We start from the raw sequence: 17,785 nt of genomic DNA, 5'->3' as shown, positions 1-17,785 counted from the left end.
GCCAATATATGACTTGATGACTCTGTAAAGCTGTATTATTTATTTCAACATGGAGTTAGTATAACAATATAATTGAAATAAGCACTAAATGTATAATTAAATTTTGCTGAAATTTGAAATAAGAAAAGAATAACCAAAATTAGTTTTAAATTCTTAGAAATATTTTTTAAATATTTTTTTTGTTTTGCTTCAGTCCTGAGCTCATAGTCAGACTGTTGAAGATAAAGACAGAACTAGGTCTCTCATAGTGTTTTATTTTATATCTGCTTGGGACTATGTTGGCTCATATTTCAACAATTGTTGGCAAGATAGAAAAGAACTAACAGAGGATCTGTATAGTCAGAAATGCCCTCTCACCCCCAAAACAAGGCAGACAGGTTCCTACAGCAAAACAAGTCTGACATAGGCATCACAGGCCTTGTGGTTTTTCAAACAGGCTTAGCACTATGTCTGCCATGAATGAGGCTTGAGAATGCAGAGTTTCACAGAGGCAATTAGTATCTCATTTACACCATTTCAAAATTGATCATAAATCAGATTTTATTATTATTGCTTCGACTCTGTTTTCAATTTAGAATATTCAAATTACCATTAAATCTTTATTTGTATAGAATGTCCTGAAAGCATTTGGCTTTTACTTGGTACAAATACATCATTTATATTATTTAGTCTGCCTCTATTCATTTCCCATTAGCCTCTACAAAATAGAACATTACTCAGTGGCATGTCATTTTCATGATGTGAAATCAAAGTATTGATTTGTTAAAAACATAAAAAACTAAAATCTTGATCATTGAAAATGCTACTTATATTATCACGAGGAAATAGAAACTTTGCCTTCATAGACAACATAAGTATAATAGCAGGCGCTGGCCATTGCTATCATTTAACTAGGATGCAAGAACCAAATATCAGCCAGTTATAAACACTGTGACATTGATGGTGCCTTAGCTCAGTAATATGAAATGGCAAATGTAAATGCAAATTCACATTGAAATCTCATGGCAATGCTTAGTTATAAGCTGAATATAACTTATTCTGATGTGTCAGATTCTGCTTATTTCAATATTTTAAGGCAATCATCCCAATAAGAACAGTTTATTTTAAAAATCCTGTAGAAAATCCTTTGACCCTTAAGGGTCTGTCTGAAGATTCCACGAGATTCTAAGTATCAATTTGGGAAACACTATAGGCTGACATAGAAAAGCGTAATTTCTGGAGTTTGTGTTAACTTTATATGCATTCTCTCCTTTAAAAGAATAAGCCAAGAATTAGAAACAGAAGTCTCGGGACGCCTGGGTAGCTCAGTGGGTTAAAGCTTCTGCCTTCGGCTCAGGTCACGATCTCAGGGTCCTGGGATCGAGCCCCGCATTGGGATCTCTGTTCAGTGGGGAGCCTGCTTCCCTTCCTCTCTCTCTGCCTGCCTCTCTGCCTACTTGTGATCTCTGTCAAATAAATAAAATCTTAAAAAAAAAAAAAAGAAGTTTCAATAGTCTCAAATCAATCAACATGATACATCATATCAATAAGAGAAAGGATTAAAAACCATATGATCATTTAAATAGATCCAGGAAAAACCATCTGACAAAGTACAACATCCATTCATGATAATCAATAAAGTAGGTGTGGAGGGAACACATCATAACATAATAAAGGCCTTATGTGAAACACCCACAGCTAACATACTCAGTGGGGAAAAACTGAGCTTCTCCCCTAAGATCAGGAATAAGATAAGGTTGTTCATTCTAACCACTTTTATTCAACATAGTACTGTAAGTCCTAGCCACAGCAATCAGACAAGAGAAAATAATAAAAAGCATCCAAATAGGTAAGGAAGAAATAAAGCTTTCCCTGTTAGCAGATGACATGATACTATGTAGAGAAAACCTGAAAGACTCCACCAAGAAACTACAAGAACTGATAAATGAATTCAGGAACATCACAGAACACAAAAATCAATGTATAAAAATCCATTGCTTTTCTGGGGCACCTGCTGGCTCATTCTGTAGAGCATGCGACTGTTGATCTCAGGGTCATGAGTTCAAGCCCCATATTGGGTCTGGAGCCTACTTTAACTAACTAACTAAATAAATAAATAAAGGCTGTTGCATTTCTATATGCTAATAATGAAGCATTAAGAGAAATTAGGAGAAGAATCCCACCTACAGTTGCACCAAAAATAATAAAATATCTAGGAACAAACTTAACAAAAGAGGTAAAAGACCTGTACTGTGAAAATTTTAAAACGCTGATGATAGAAATTGAAGACAACACAAAAAATTACACATTCCATGCTAGTGGATTAGAAGAATTAATATTGTTAAATGTTTATACTACTCAAAGCAACCTACAGACTTAATGCAATCCCTATCAAAATCCCAAAGGCATTTTTAACACAACTAAAACAATTCTAACATTTGTGTGGAACCACAAAATACCTTGAAAAGTCAAATAATCTTAGAAAAAGAAATACAAAACTGGAGATATTGCAGTGCCAGACTTCAAGTTATATTACAAAAGCTGTAGTAAAACATTGTGGTACTGGCACAAAAATAGACACATAAATCAATAGAACAGAATAGAAAGCCTAGAAATAAACCCACAATTATATGGTCAATTAATCTTCAACAAAGGAGGCAAGAATATATAATGGGAAAAAGTCTCATTTGCAATGACATGGATGGAGCTAGAAAGTATAATGCTAAGCAAAATAAGTCAGTCAGAGAAAGTCAAATGCTATATGATTTCATTCGTATGTTGGAACTTAAGAAACAAATGAGCAAAGGGGGAAAAAAAATCAAGAGAGAGAGCAATAAACCAAGGAAAACTCTTAATTATAGAGAACAAACCGATAGTTACCAGAGGGGATGAGAGTGGGAACAGGGTTAAATAGAGATGGGAATTAACTAGTGCCCTTGTTGTGATAGAGCACAGGTGAATCATAGAACTGTTGATTCACTATATTGTATAGCTAAAACTAATATAACACTATATGTTAACTAACAGGAATTAAAATAAAAACTTTAAAAAAAACAGTTTCTTCAACAAATGGTGTTGGGAAAACTGGACTGTAACATGTGAAAGAATAAACTGGACCACTTTCTTACACTGTACACAAAACTGCACTCAAAACTAAACACAACATGGATTGAGGATCTAAGTGTGAGACCTGAAACCACAAAAATCCTAGAAGAGAGCACAGAGATACTGGCCATAACAGTATCTCTAGATATGTCTCCTGAATCAAGGGAAACAAAAGCAAAAATAAACTGTTGGGACTACATCAAAATAAAAAGCTTCTACACAGCAAAGGGAACAACCAACAAAACTAAAAGACAACCTACTGAATGAGAAAAAGGTATTTGCAAATGACATATCCAATAAAGGGTAATTATCCAAAATATATAAAGAACTTATACAACTCAACACTATAAAATCCCCAAAGAGTCTGATTTAAAAATGAGCAGAAAGTACCTGAGTGGCTCAGTTGGTTAAGTGTCTGACTTTGGCTCAGGTCATGATCTTGGGGTCCTAGGATTGAGCCCCATGTCCAGCTCCATGTTCAACTGGGATTCTGCTTATCCCTCTCCCTCTGCCCCTCCCCACAATTGTGTGCACTCTTCCCCCTCTCAAATAAATGAATAAAATCTTTCAGAAAATGAACAGAGGACATGAATAAACATTTCTCCAAAGAAAACATGCAGACGAACAACAGACACAAGAAAAGATGCTCAGTATCACTCATCATTAGGGAAATGCAAATCAAAACCACCATGAGAAACTGCTTCATACCTCTCAGAATGGCTAAAATGAAAAACACAAGAAACAGCAAGTGTGGGCAAGGATGTGAAGAAATAAGAACCCTCATGCACTATTGTTGGCAATGGAAACTGGTGCAGTCATTGTGGAAGACAGTATGGAGGTTCCTCCAAAAACTAAAAATATGATCCAGCAGTTGCACTACTGGGTATTTACCCAAAAAAATACAAAGACACTAATTCAGATGTGCCTGGGCGGCTCAGTCAGTTGGGCGTCTAACTCTTGTGTTAGGCTTGGATCTTGGCCTCAGGGTCGTGAATTCAGGCCCTGCACTGGGCTCTGTGCTGGGTGTGGAGCCTATTTAAAGACACACACACACACACACACACACACACACACACACAAAATTCAATGGATACATGCACTTCTATGTTTTTTGCAGCATAATTTACAATAACCAAATTATGGAAGCAGCCCAATTGTCCATCAATAGATGAATGTATAAAGATGTGAGATATACTTACACACACACACACACACACACACACACACAGGAATATTAGCCATAAAAAAAGAATGAAATCTTGCCATTTGCAACAGCATGGATAAATCTAGAATATAATGCTAAGTGAAATAATTTAGTCAGAGAAAGACAAACACCATATGATTTCACTCATATGTAGAATTTAAGAAACAAAACAAAGGAGCAAAGGGGACAAATAGAAAGACAAATTAAGAAACAGACTCTTAACTATAGAAAACAAATTGATGGTTACCAGAGAGGAGAGATGGGTAGGGGAATGGGTAAAACAAGTGAAAGAGATTAAAAACACACTTTACTCAAGGAGCACTGAGTAATATATGGAATTGTTGAATCACTATTTGTACACCTGAAATGAATATAATACAGTATGTTAACTACACTGAAATTAAAACAAGATTTTAAAAAAAGAATTAGAAACAGAAAAGGTGCAAGGGGAGTAATATTTACTGAAAACCAATTACTGGACAGCCATTAAAAATAAAAGATTGCATTTTTTAAAAGATTTTATTTATTCATTTGACAGTTAGAGATCATAAGTAGGCAGAGAAGCAGGCAGAGAGAGAGGAAGAAGCAGACTCCCTGCTGAGCAGAGGGCCCAACACGGGGCTCAATCCCGGGAATCTGGGATCATGACCAGAGCCAAAGGGAGAGGCTCAACCCACTGAGCCACCCAGGTGCCCCAAAAGATTGTTATTTATATTTGCAATTATTCTGAGAGGGACGCCCAGGTGGTTCAATTGGTTAAGCACCTGCCTTTAGCTCAGGTCATGGTCCTAGGATCCTGGGATCTAGCCCTGCCTCAGGCTCCCTGCTCAGTGGGGAGTTTGCTTATCCCCCTCTCTCTCTCCCTCTGCCTCTCCCCCTGCTCATGCTATCTATCCCAAATAAATAAATAAAATCTTAGAAAAAATTATCCTGAGAGGTAGAGATTATCTCATTCTGTAGCTGAGGAAAATAATGCCCAAAAGAATTACGTGCCTTCCTTAAATTCAGACGGGTACTAAAAATAGATTGGGGGAGAGACAGTATTCAAACTCAGGATCCTCAGAATCCAAATCCATTATGCTTCTATTATTCCGTGATTTGATTTAACATGAAAAATATCCTAATATAACTTTAACCAGGAAAATCTTTATGAACTCTCTTGAAATTTTTGGGCAATCAATATAACAGAACATGAGAAGATGAAAAATTTCAGTCAGCTCTAGGTGTACTGTTCTTAGATTATGAAGGGAAAAATTTCAATCTCAGACCAGCTCACTTCTATTTTCCAAAATGCTTGAAGGTTACCTTTTTAGACTAGTGAAGCTTCCTAGAAAAGAAAAAATCTATAACTATAAAATAATAATAATAATAATAATAATAATAATAAAATGACCCAAGACAGGACTTCTGTGCCCATGTTGTCCTCCATTAAAACAAACGATTCAGAATTGTCTTTAGTGTTCCTTTCTTTGATAAAATAAAATAATGAAATAAAATAAAATGTAGTTCTTGAAAAATAATTGGACAAGATAAATAAATAATAGTTCATTAATTGAATGCATGTTTTAGCAACCAAAATCGGCCAAGTAATTTTCATTAAAGAATCCCAGTAGAGTTACACAGAGTTCTAGCATTTCTGAGAGCTCCTTAAAAAGCATGTAAAAAAAATAAATAAATAGAAATGGAGATTCTAAAAGATAACAGAAAAACATTTTGAAGCTGTGGGATTAGCAAAGATTTCAAAGACAGAACACAGAAAGCAGAAGCCATTGAAAAATTGATAACTGGACTTCATCAAAATTAAAAACTTCTCATCAAAATACATTAAAAAAAAAAACAGGCAATCCAGAGACTGGGAGAAAATAGTCAGGAAAATCTCACAGTCAAATATCAGGAAAAGGATGTATACAACCAATAAATCAGGAATTCTTACACCTTGAAAATAAAGAGAACAAAAACCCAAATAAAATACGAGCAAAAGACTTGAACAGACACTTCACACACACACACACACACACACACACACACAGATATATAAATGGCTAATAGGCAAATAGAAAGATGTACAATAACATTAATGATCAGAGAACTAGTAGTTAATACACAATTACTATTTCACACTTACTAGAATGGCTAAAATTTAAAAGACTGACCATACCAAACATTGGCAATTATGTGGAGCAACTGAAACTCATACATTATTGGTGGGAGTGTAAACTTGTATAACTTTCAGATAATTGTTTGGCAATTTCTTATAAAGATAAACATATACTTACACTGTGACTCAACAATTCCACTTCTACATATTTGTCCAGGAGAAAGTAAGGCATGTGTCCGCAAAGATTCATCTGAGACAGTTTATAACTGCTTTCTTCAAAATAGTTCCAAACTGGAAACAATCCAAATGTCCATCAACAGGAAAAGGGATAAATTGTGGTATATTAATAGAATGAATACTACTCAGGAATAAAAAAAGAACACATTACTAAAAAGCACAACATCCTGAATGCATTTCACAGGCATACTGCACAAAAGAAGCTGAACATAAAAGTGTACATATTGGATGATTCTATTCATATGAAGTTAAAGAAAAAAGCATGGGGCGCCTGGGTGGCTCAGTGGATTAAAGCCTCTGCCTTCAGCCCAGGTCCGGGTCCCAGGGTCCTGGGATTGAGCCCTGCATTGGGCTCTCTGCTCGGTGGGGAGCCTGCTTCCTCCTCTCTGCCTGCCTCTCTTCCTGCTTGTGATCTCTGTCTGCCATATAAATAAATAAAATCTTAAAAAAAAAAAAAAAAGAAAGAAAAAGAAAAAAGCAAAGCTAACTCAGTAGTGATGGAAATCAGAACAGAAGTTGCTTAGGGGTGGGAGGTAAATGGGGAATTGACTAAAAGATGGTATAGAAGAACTTTCTGGAATGATGTGAAGTTCTATTTTCTTGATCTGTGTGTGGGTTACACAGGTATATGCATTTATCAAAACATACCAAGTATACACTTGAGATGTGTCCATATCTCCCTTATAAATTACACTGCAACAAGACAGCATGCTTCAATGAAAAAGAAGAAAGCATCAGTAACAAAATAACTGTTCCTGAAATCTCATGCTGAAGGGCTTGCTGTTTCTAACCAGTGTAGTATGATTCCTGGAACTTTATACTCTAGCTCTACTCCTTTACTAAACATATCAATTCCATCTCATAACAAGGCATTTAGTGATAGGTGTTGTCACTGTGGAGACTTCAAGTTGATTTCACAAATACATAAATATATTTCTGAAGTAGTGTACTGAATATTCTTCAACTTATATTAATTCCTTCATGCAAGAAGTATGTATTGAGCACCTATTATGTTCTAGGCAAAGTCACAGGCTCCAGGGGTACAATAGTGGCCAAGTCACTACACCCTTTCCTCCATGGAGTTTCACTTGAGTGTGGAAGAGACAAGTACACAAATAAGTAAATGAAGTGATTTCAGGTGGTAATAAATGCAATGAAGAAAATGAAATATTTGGCCACATTTTATTCATTTCTGAAAAAGTATGTGTGAGTTACATACTTACATATCAAATTACATGTCATGTTCAGTTCCATTATGATTTCAAAGATCAATTCCTGAATGCTTTTGTTCCCACTATGTGATGAAAACACATTTTCAGAACATGAGAACATGAAGCCCTATTTCATCCGTGCACATTTATGTACACTTTAATTTTTCACACACTCTTAAAAAGGACAGATTGACAATTCACCAGATCATTACACACAAATAATAGAGCATATGGACTGTGCATTTAAGTAAAGTACACCACACTGTACTTTAAGTAAAGTACACCACACAGTTAATTTCACTGGGAACTCACTTTCTCCTTAGGGCCTGAATATTTAAGGAGTTAGACTACTAAGTAACAGAGAATTTTTTAAACGACTCATGAAAATCAGACTACATAGCAACCGCTCATTCATCACATCAAGCAAGGTATAGAGAATAAAAGTTTCAGACACTAAAAGTCTATTAGCATCTGGTACCTTGGAATTGTTTAAGAGTCCTGTAGCTGACCTGCAAGATTTCACCAGTTTAAGCATGTTACTACACAATAATATTTTTACTTTCCATCTTTTGAAGTTTATTTTGGTTCTCACAGAAAGAGATGCTAACCATTAATGTTTTAGCTTTTTCTGACATTGATGAAAAGCTAAAACTGTAGTAGTCTCAACTGTGGCAGATCAATCCCCATCATAAAACCAGCTTTCACAAAGCCAGGTAGACCTGTGCAAGTCAAAATGTGGGTGAGACTCTTTTTCTGTATTCTAGCTTCTAAGTATGATGTATACCATTTTGAGAAATGAGAAATGGTATTATTTTTCATTAGCAAACCCTCTCAGTACTTTAGGGAAAACAACAGGTGACAAGCGTTGTTAGTTGTTACCTGCTTAGAGTTAGAGACTGTGACAAGAGGCAGCATGCTCTGCACAGTACCTTACTGGCAGACCTGAAATCAGACCAGAGAGGGCTGAATTGTTCGTTTGAGTTAATCCTCTAGCATCCCCTCGTTATCACACAATTCAAATGGAAGAAAAACCTTTTCTGATTGTCAGCTGAGCATACACATGATGAAAACCTGTATTTATGTTCATTCACCTAAAAAAAAAATGATGATAGCTTTTGAGAAACCATGGACAAAGTATTCAAGTGAAGGCAATCAACTAAAGAGAAAGACAACTGGCACTGCATAGTCACCTGAACAAATAATAGTTAAGAATCAAAATAATCATTTATATAAATAGTAATATTAATGAGTGAAAATGGACCCCTACAATTATTTATACAATAAAGTTGAGGTTTTTTTTTCTATTTTATGAATATATATCCAGTGTTGGTACTCTCAGGAACAATAAAACTCAATTAGTTTTATCTTTTAAAGGCTGGGTTTGAGGTTGATGGCAGAGACAGGAGAATGCCTGCTGATTAAATCTTGTACCATGCCTTCCAGCTGAAGTGTTTTATACTCCAGGCTCAGAAAATAATTCCAAATCACCTTTGGATGGCATATATAATGATATGTGACGTCATCCTAAAATGACTTAACCTCCTGGTTCCTTTTTCCTCATTTGAGGCACATGGTCAGTAAGGACTTCTTTTCTATAGATCACATGGCTCTTAACCCGTGAGGCTGTTAGAAACACATGCTTCCGGGGCCACGTACTGGATTTCAACCTCAGCTGTGCCATTTACTAATATGATCCTAGGTTAGTTCTTTGTTTGAACTTAACCAGTTCCTTGAACTGGAAGTAATACCAACCTCATCATGTTATTATAATATTAAAAATGATATATGAGGGCCCCCGGGTGGCTCAGGTGGTTAACTATGCAACTCCTGACCTCAGTTCAGGTTTTGATCTCAGGGTCAAGAGGGAAAAAAAAGATATATGAAATATGCCTGGCTAATGAAAGATACTCAAATAATTGAGTATCACATAATCAGTTATCTGTGTATGTCTTATTGTTTACCTCTCCTTAAACTGTAACCTTTTTATTAGGAAGGATGGCCTGTCATTCATCTTTGAGTCCCCTAGAGCCCACCACATAGTGCCTTAAACAAAGTAGGCACTTGGAAACTATATATTCAATTTTACTTCTTGTAACTTAGCAGGCACTCAGCAATTTAATGAAATAAAACCATAGTCAAAATGTCTAGTGATGTTTCTTTTCTCCAACAGGCCGTCTGCTTTTATTTTTAGACGTGTCTTTCTGGAGCATTCACTTAGACTGATGGCCTTTTACTTCAGGTAGACGGAGTCTTCCTAGGTTAGATGGGCTGTTTTCACGATTCCGCTGAGGTTTTGCTCTTGTCCTAAATTAGTCTGTGACATGTATGGTTAGATGAGTTTTCCAGTGAAACAGGAGGAGCCCAAGGAATAAATCCACCAAACTATTCCACTTTTTGTCAACTGAACATCCATTAGCTGCAATGTACAGTATAGCCAACCATATAAATATAATATATACAACATATATAAGATATATTACATTTTTAATATGACTCAGAAGAATTTTAGTGAGCACCAAACGTGTTCAAAATGCTTTCATCCAAGGAAATTTATTTTTTCAAGTTCTCCACAGATAAAGTAAACGCCAATTATACAAATACTTTAAAGAGGCAAATTCCAATTAGTCACATAGGGCCATGCCTTGTACACTTTATGTTGGGAAAAATTGTTAAGTAAATTCATAGTCCTTGAATATTTGTGAATTAAGGGCAACTTTCCTTTATCCTTCTTTTTCACCCATTATTTTGAGGATTAAGTGAATAAGTATACACAGTGCCCAACTTAGTGCCTGCCTCGCAGGATGGGCTGAAGCTGTCACAGCTGGGAACTTTGGTGTTGACATTAGAGGCACAGCCTAAACCTGGATTTCCCCTTCATGAGAGAGGATATAATGTAGGAAGGAGTTTCCCAGTCCCCTTCTCTCGGGGTCCACAGGCGTTCCAAAGATCTTTGATTCAAAATACTGTCTTCACAGTAAATTTCATCCAGAACATTACCTTGAAAAATACTACCTTGAAAAAAAAAAAAGCAAAGAAGTGACTACCATACCTGGGAAGAGAGCACTCAGGGGTTTTCTGGGAGCTGGCAGTGCTCTGGATCAAGGTAGTGGCTATCTGGTGTGACTTTATGATAATTAATTGATAATAATTGATAATAATAATATAATAAATAATATAATTAAACTATATGTTAATGTTCTATGCAGTTTTCTATACATGTATCATATTTCAGTGGAAAAGTTTTAAAATAAGATTTGTGTATATGTGTGTGTGTGTGTGTGTGTGTGTATGTGTGTGAAGAAAACAATCAGAAAAGAATACCTGCTTGGATTTTTAGAGTGTCGTATGTTTCTCAGATTGCTTTCAGACAGATGACACATTGTGAATCAAATAGGACTTCTTCTACTTGAACCAAAAGTTATCTGAGGTCACATTTTTGTCTTTTTATATCTCCAAACTTTCTCCCAAAGCAGTATGTGCACTTTATACCACATTGATATTGATATGCAAACTAATGAAATCTTAAATAATTTTTAAAATTATGAAATATTTGAAATATATGAGTGCTGGGACTAAGAAAAACCTATGGATAAAATCTTAATTTGCCCAGTTTGCTTCAAACTTTCTTTCTTTTATAATTTTTTCTATTATTGAAATTCAATTAGCCAACATATAATGCATCATTAGTTTCAGAGGTAGAGTTCAGTTATTCCTCAGAAGCATGTAACACCCAGTGCTCATCACATCACATACCCTCCTTAATGCCCATCACCCAGTTACCTCATCCCCCCACCCACTTTCCCTCCAGTTTCCTATAGTTAAGAGTCTCTCATGATTTGTCTCCCTGTCTGATTTCTTCCCATTCAGTTTCTTAGACCCACTCTATACCTCTCTCAGCTGCCATTCTTCTTCCTCTCTTCCCAAATTCTAATTCCCACGAGTTTTAAAATAAAAAAAAAAACCAAAATAAAAATAATTTTCCATATATATCTCCATAAACAACATATAGATTTCTTTTGTAGGTTTAAAAACTTTGTTTAAATTTTATCATATTGTAATACTTTTCTGCAACTTTTTGTTTTGGCTTAAAATTATATTTCTGATGTTCACCCATGGATGGTATTCTTGCTACAATACCACTATTATCTGATTTATTCACCCACTCACAAAAACACTTTGATTCTATCAATTATTTTGCTGCTGAAACCATTGGTTATGGAACAGGGATTGCAGACTACAACCCATGGGCAAAAAGTAGCCCAGCACTTTTTTTTTTTTTTTAAATAATCTTTATGCCAGTGTGTGTCTTGAACTCACAACCTCTAGATCAAGATTTGCATGTCTACCAACTGAGTCACCCAGGACAGAAACCCCACTACTACCTATTTTTGTATGGCCCATGATTTTTACAATTTTTAATAATTGAAAATAATAAAAAAGAATAATATTTTGTGACACATGACAATTGTATGAAATTCAAATCTCAGTGTCCATAAATAAAGCTTAATTGTAAAACCACAATGCTCATTTAATTATGTATTTTCTAAAGCACATACAGCAGAACTGAATAGTTGTGGTAGGGACCATCGTATACTTCGTAAAGCCTGAATATTTACTATCTGATCCTTTAGAGAAATAATTGATTGATTCCTATTACATGTATGCATGTACATACGTAAAATTTTCTCTAGGATGTATTTCCAGAAGCTCCTAGAGTTCACAGAGTGCTAGGTTTGTCAGTCTTGTCATATACAAGCCAATTTGGTCTCCAGGTAATTATTTCAGCTCATACAACTACGAGCAATGTATGAGAATTCCTATTGATTTACGTACTTGATAGTATCATGCTTTTAAGCTTTTGCTAGTTTGATTGGTGTAAAAGGGTATCTCATTATGATTCTTATTTGCATTTCCATAATTACTTAGGAGGATAATCATGTTTTAACAGATATTTTGAATTGTCTTTTTACAAATTTTTCTAATTTTTCTTTTGGACTGTTTATCTTTTTCTTTTTTATTTTTTTTTAAAGATTTAATTTATTTATTTGACAGAGAGAGAGAGATCACAAGTAGGCAGAGAGAGAGGGGGAAGCAGACTCCCCACTGAGCAGAGAGCCCAACGCAGGGCTCAATCCCAGGACCCCGAGATCATGACCTGAGCCGAAGGCAGAGGCTTAACCCACTGAGCCACCCAGGCACCCCTGTTTATCTTTTTCTTAATGGTGATTTTAATTTTTGGATGAACATAAATACTTAATTTTAATGTAGTAGATTTCTTTTTGTGTCGTGTTTTAGAAAATTTTCCATGCTTCAAAGTCAGTAAGATATTCCCTTATATTATTATTGTCTAGAAACTTTATTATCTTACTTTTCATATTTGGATATACATTCTACAGAAAATGATTTTTTAGTGTATGGCATGAGGCAGAAGTCAAGATTTGTTTTCTATTCACAGATACATGATCAATCCAATTTTATTTATTAAACAGATTCTTTCCTATTGACTTTCAATGTTAACTTTGTGCATATGTTTGACCTTAAATTGTGGTTCTCTCTTTTGGTTCTGTTGATCTATTTGTCTATCCTTGTGTCAATACAGTCTTAATTAAAAATATATACTTTCTGAGAGGCAGAGGAGGGCAGGACAGGTATCCCAGGCAGGAAAGGTGTGCAATATATGGATATAGTTTGGGGCGCCTGGGTGGCTCAGTCATTAAGCAGCTGTCTTTGTCTCAGGTCCTGATCCCCAGGTCCTGGGATCAAGCCTGCATGGGGCTCCCTGCCGGCAGGAAGCCCGCTTCTCCCTCTCCCTCTGCTGCTCCCCTGCTTGTGTTCCCTCTCTCTCTGTGTCTCTCTCTGTCAAATAAATAAATAAAATCTTGAAAAATATATATATATGGAAATAGGTTGTTCATATACAGAATCCAGAGGCAATAGCAAAATAATTTATTTTTAATTGTCAACACATTGAATTTACCTTCAAATGCTCTACTGAGGAGCCATAGTTTCTGTTCACTAGAATAAACACCCTTTATCCCTCATTTCAGAATATGTTTCTATCCATATGGCAGCTGTGAGACATCTGCTCTAAGCTCTTGTACTCTAGTTAGGGTAAATCTTGCTGGATCCATTCACTCTCTTTTGCCTAGGTCCATTCATTTATAGGGCAATCTGATCAGGGCTAGGAAAAGTTAAGAAGTTTCTGTCAAAAAGAATTTATGGGGGTGCCTGGGTGGCTCAGTTGTTAAGGGGCTGCCTTTGGCTCAGGTCATAATCCCCGGGTTTTGGGATCAAGCCCTGCATTGGGCTCCCCGCTCAGATGAGAAGCCTTCTTCTCCCTCTCCCACTCCCCCTGACTGTTCTTCCTCTCTCTCTCTCTGTCAAATAAATAAAATCTTTAAAAATTAAATTAAACTAAATTTAAAAAATAAAAAGAATTAATGCATGTGCTGCCGAAGCGAGCATGTAAAATTAAAAAAATTAAAAAGAAAAGAATTTACATTTGGCCTCAAAAACAACTCATCCCAGTCAGTTGATCAAATACAGTTTTGTTAATCAGGCAATCACTTTTTGACACAAATCTGGCTTTCTAAGAGTCCTCCCCCCTTTTACTGGGGTAGGTGTCCTTTTCTGGGCCCTCACATTCCCTGGAGAAATTGTCTTCAGAGCTCTTATAACATTGAGCTGTAATTGTCCCTATACTGGTCTGTCTTCCTCTCTAGGTCACGAAAACCTTGAGGACCATGTCTTAATCTTTTTCTTTTCTTTTTTCCTCCCTAGTTCCTAGCACAGCACCTGGAACAAAACCGACATATAACAGAATTACATATTTGAATACAAGAATTAATTTCAGACTCAATCTGTCATATACATTACTGACTTAAATAAGGCTGCATTGGTCGTTTTTAGTTATGCCTGGAGATTAACTATTTGTGCACAGACCTGGATTTGTGGTGAGAAGTTTGATAGTTCAATTAAACTGAATATTCTGGAAGCAAAACATCAGAGAGTATTGACTATTGACATATGTAAAATATGATTTCTGGTAATATGAAAACCAGATACCCTGAGGAACTGTCTCAGTCTATCACACATATTCACACACACACACACATGCACAGAAAGAGAGATAGATGGATAAATCTTATTTAAAAGTCTCCATAAATGTAGAGCTGAGCGGGCAAGAAAGTTACCTGCAGATAATGAGCACTGGGGATGATAGCTGCCTGAAGCATCCGACAGTCCCTGGTGGTGGAGAGCTTTTGGCTTTAACTGATTGCATGCAAGAGACAGGAGACAAAACTGAAGGTTTATGGAAAGTGGCAAATCAAAATAAGATATTGGCATATAGTTGAGACTCTGAAATGTGTCATTCTAATGGAAGGATGAACTTGGGGCAAAACCCCTCCACCTAAAGGGAGGTAATTAGGAAACATGCCAGTCTCAGCTTTATTTCTAAGTACAGTGGGGAAAATGTTCCCTTGAGGTTTCTCCTAATCACACATCCACCATCAGGTCAGAATTCACATTAGATAAACTAAAATTACAATTTAAAATGATCCCAGATTGTAGTGACTTGTTTAAAAAGCAAGAGAGTATCAAGAGTGTGCTCAAAGAACAAGAGACTAAAAAACAAGATCAAGAAACTAAAAAAAAAAAAAAAAAAAAAGATCAGGTTGATCTGGAAAAAAAGCATCAAAGGCAACATCCAAAAATGAAAAGTGTAACTAAGATAAGAAATTCAATAGTTGTGTTAAATGTCAGATTGTCCATAATTAAAGAGAGAATTACTAAAATGGTAGAATTAAAAATCATATAGAGTATGGCACAAAGATATCGTGATGGGTGTGTGTGTGTGTGTGTGTGTGTGTGTGTGTGTGTGTCTGTGATGGTTAAGTTTATCTGTCAATTTGACTGGGCTACAGGGTGTTCAGGTTAAACCTTATTTCTGGGTGTGTCTGTGAGGGTGTTTTGGGATGAGACTAGCATTTGAATCAATGCACTCAGTAATGAGTGGGCATCAAGCAAGCAGGTGAGGGCTTGAATAGAACAAAAAACTGAAAAAAAACATAGGATTTGGGACCTTTCTGCTTGCCTCTTTGAGCTGGGACATTAATTACCTCCTGCCCTTCAACTGGGCTTTACACCACTAACTCTCTAAGACCTTTGGACTCAGACTAGAATTATACCACCAGCTTTCCGGGATCTCCTGCTTACAGATAGCAGACTATGGGACTTCTTAGTCTCCATAGTCACAGAAGTAAATTCTTCACAATAAAACTCTTCTTTCTCTCTCATTGTCTCTCTTGATCAATATAGATACAGATGTAAGTGTATCTTATTGGTTATATAGAGAGAGATAGGTAGATAGATCTTACTGATTGTGTTTCTCTGGAGAATGCTGATGAAAACAGATATTAAAACTTAAAGTTCTAGAGACTAGAAATCCAGGATGAAGGTGCTGTTGATTTCTGGTGGGCTCTCTCTTCCCGGCTTGTATATAGCTGCCTTTGCTTTGTTCATGTGCAGAGAGAGAGAGGGAGAGAGTGAGTTCTGGTCCCTTTTCCTCTTCTCTTTTTCTTTTTTTTTTCCCCAAAGATTTTATTTATTTATTTGACAGAGAGAGAGATCACATGTAGGCAGAAAGGCAGGCAGAGGGAGAGGGGGAAACAGGCTCCCTGCCGGGCAGAGAGCCCAATGCAGGGCTCGATCCTAGAACCCTGAAATCATGACCTGAGCCGAAGGCAGAGGCTTAACCCACTGAGCCACCCAGGCGCCCCCTTTTCCTCTTCTTAACAAGAACACCAGTCCTATTGGATTAGGGCCTTACCCTTTTGATCCCATTTAACCTTAATTACCTCTATAAGGGCCCTATTTCCAAATATAACCATACTGGGGGCTAGGGCTTTAATAAATGAATATTGGTGGGACACAATAGTCCATAAAAGTACATAAGACTAGGTAGATGGGGGAAGAGATACAAAGACATGATGATTGAAAACTTCTAGAGCAAATGTTCAGTAAGCTTAAAAAATTCAAAGCAGCATAAATGACAAGAAATACATGCTCAGACACATCATACTAAAGCTACAGAATACCAAAGACAAAAATAATGGTAAGGGCAGATAGATATGATTATCTACAAAAGAACCTCCATTGGACTGACAGCTGATTTCTCAGCTTCAATGACATAAAAAGATAATGCAATGATTTCTTTAAAATCAACTGTGAACTTAGAAATATAGATTCAGTAAAAATTTTTTTAATAATAAATGCAAATAAAGATACTTTCTGAAAAACTAAGACTGAGAATTTTCACTAAAAGAAGTCTTACAGGGATGCCTAAGTGGCTTAGTTGATTAAATGTTTGCCTTCAGCTCAGGTCATGATCCAAGGGTCCTGGGATTGAGTTCTGCATCAGGCTCCCTGCTCAGCCAGGAGTCTGCTTCTCTCTCTACCTGCTGATCCCCTAACTTGTGCTCTCTCTCTCTGACAAATACATAAATAAAATCTTTAAAAAAGAAAAAGAAATCATACAGAATATATTCCAGAAGAATGAAAGGAACCCAAAAAGTTCTGAGATGAAAGAATGGTAAACAAAGGAAATAGTAATTATGTGGGTAAATAAAACCAAATGTTTACTGTATAAAATAATAATACTGGGAGCTAATTTTGGGGCTATAAATTAAAAACAAAATACTGGAAAATAACAACACATAGGTGGGGTAGGGCTGATCAGAGTTATAAAGAAAATATTCTAAGCCCTTGTGGCGATCCAGAAAAGGATAACTGCACTGGTTAACTTCAGAATTTGTTTAAAAAGCATGTGAAAATTTTGAGAATAACCCTGAAAAAATAGAAATAGACAAAATTTCCAATTCGTAGAGGAGAAATAAAACAAAAAACTCAGCCAAAGCCAAAAGAAGGCAAGAAACAAAGAGAGACAGAGAG

Source organism: Martes martes (genome assembly GCF_963455335.1).
Source record: "Martes martes genome assembly, chromosome: 7".
NCBI classification, from domain to species: domain Eukaryota; kingdom Metazoa; phylum Chordata; class Mammalia; order Carnivora; family Mustelidae; genus Martes; species Martes martes.
Note: the sequence above shows the minus strand (reverse complement) of the source record.